General features: G+C 36.6%; 1 non-coding gene across 1 annotated transcript; it reads right to left on the bottom strand.

Moving 5' to 3' along the window:
- Window positions 1-1491: 1491 nt before the first annotated feature.
- TRNAH-GUG (transfer RNA histidin (anticodon GUG)) lies at window positions 1492-1563 on the bottom strand. Its single transcript has one exon. It is a non-coding gene; the product is annotated as a tRNA-His (tRNA).
- Window positions 1564-2500: the final 937 nt, after the last annotated feature.

Here is a 2500-nt window from a genome sequence, read left to right as displayed (position 1 = left end):
TCTATTTGCCAGTCTCTCTCTCTCTCCCTCCCTCCCTCTCTCTCTCTCTCTCTCTCTCTCTCTCTCTTTGTCTCCGTTTCTCTCTTTCTTTCAATCCCGCTGTATGAGTTTTGTGTGTGTGTGTGTGTGTGTGTGTGAGTGTGTGTGTGTGTGTGCGCGTGTGAGTGTGTGTGTGTGCGCGCGTGCGTGTGTGTCTTTTAACTGTCCAAGTCTCACTACTGTTCTCTCTTTATCACTATTTCTCTGTGTCCAGTTTCTCTCTCTCTCTCTCTCTCTCTCTCTCTCTCTCTCTCTCTCTCTCTCTCTCTCTCTCTCTCTCTCTCTCTCTCTCTCTCTCTCTCGCTTTGTATGTGTATGTATGTCTGAGTATAGTGTATGACTATGTGTGTTTGTATACCTGAATGATAAACTATAAAATCCTTTATTCCCTTTTCTTTTTCACGTAACTACAGAGCAATACAGATGCAACCTCATCCAACTGTGAACAGAACAGAAACAAGACTCCTCTATCCTAGGCATTTTACTCTTACACTATTTGAATTACTGCTTGCTTGCGTGTGTGTTAGGTCTGTTGACTACAAGACTAAATATAAAACCAGCAATATATAGAATAGTTTAATAATTCATGTATGTATTCCTGTACTGCATCTCCTTACTTATTTACCATTATTATTTTTCTATCTGTCATAAAGTGTACGGAAAATAATTTCTATGATTGTTCTTACTATATACGTTAAATATTTCTTTTCAAATATTAGATTATTCTAGCATAGAAATGAAATAGGTTTCAAGGTTGAGAACATACATTTACTTTCTTTAATAAAACTGGTTATAATGCTGACTCAAGAGCACTACCTACTTACTGCACTGTGTACTGTGTACTTTAATATCTAATATATAAAAAGACTTCTCTTCTAAAAGAAATAAATATTCTTGTTCCAACAATTCCCTTCGTGTTTTTGTCTAACGTGAAACTCCATCGCAATAATAATTATGATGAAATAAATGTTGTCAATGAATATAAATCTCAAAGCTGAAATGGCGAAGAGACAGGATTTTTGAAAAGGTATGAATAAAATGAATATCCGTTCATTTATTTATTAGATCTAAATGAAATAAAACGGAAGTAATATTATATTTTCTTAATAAAAAAGTTTTTCCTTAGAGAGTCATCTCATAAGTGAAGAGATATTAAGCCTATCAACTTACACTGTTGATAAGCATATGAAAGATCAATTTCGCTGAAGTTTCACTATCAATTACTGATGATATTTAAGCGTATCTTAAAAAAAAATGTTTCATTATCTAATTGATGTGAAACTTATCTCTTGGCCTTCTATCGTTTCCCCTTGAAGCAACATATCTAATTTAAGGAATGACTTGTCTTTCTGTATGTTGGTCTGACGAACTGTTTTAGATATCGTCATTTTAGACTACATAACTGCTTCATCTAAAGATATATTGTGCAGATATTAATGAAAAATGTGCACCTGCCGTGACCAGGATTCGAACCTGGGTTATTGCGGCCACAACGCAATGTACTAACCACTATACGATCACGGCCACTTCGGCTTGTCTATAAAGTGCAATTCTTAATCAAGACAAGGACAGTATAGTGTACGTGACAAGACGGTTACTTAGTTTGCTTCTTTTCTCTCTCTTCACTTTCCTCTATCAATTGGATATCCCCTTTTCCTATTCCGGCTCTCACTCTTTTCTGATTATGACTCTATTTCTCTATCTATATCGCTTCCTTTTCTCTTGTTTTTTTTTCATCTTCATCTTCGATTTCTTTTTATTTTCCCGCGGCATGTTATTTAGCCTGCTTTTCTGTCTCTCCCCTTTCACCTTCTCTCAAAGTTTCTCCGCCTCCCATTACGTCCTTTCTCTATTTCCCTCCTTCCATTAGTTCGGGAAAATAACAATGTACCAAGTACGATCATTAAACGCTACAACAATACGCTATTGCACAATAACATTAAATCCTCTTTGACCTTCAATCGATCAACAACAACCGTAGATCACGGACAATATCACCTTTTGAGATCCTTACAGGTACGTGATCGAGAAATAGAAAGGCAATAACATCGTATATCGAAAAAGCCTGGCAGGTATCACTCCCAAGGTTAGGTTTTCTAGTCCCTGAATCCTCTATGGCAACGACGGTGGTTTCCTTTTTGCTGTCCTGTACTGCCTCCAGCCCTGCGTGAAGGACTCTTGTAGCAAATACAACGACAGACGGACAGCAGCAACGACAACAACTGAAATGGAGAAAAATAACAGTTCAACCTTAATTCGACCTTGTTATATAGACGAGAGAGCTCTGCTGGGGGTCAGATGATGAGAGAGGGAAACGCTATATCGGATTCTGTGAATTTGCCATAATAGTTTCATCTGAAGACAACTCGTGTAAGGGACTGCTCACATACATACATACATACATACATACATACATACATACATATACATATATATATATATATACATATATATATATATG

Source organism: Penaeus vannamei, chromosome 15 (genome assembly GCF_042767895.1).
Source record: "Penaeus vannamei isolate JL-2024 chromosome 15, ASM4276789v1, whole genome shotgun sequence".
In the NCBI taxonomy this organism is placed as follows: domain Eukaryota; kingdom Metazoa; phylum Arthropoda; class Malacostraca; order Decapoda; family Penaeidae; genus Penaeus; species Penaeus vannamei.
Note: the sequence above shows the minus strand (reverse complement) of the source record. Positions and strands in the feature narration are given on the sequence as shown.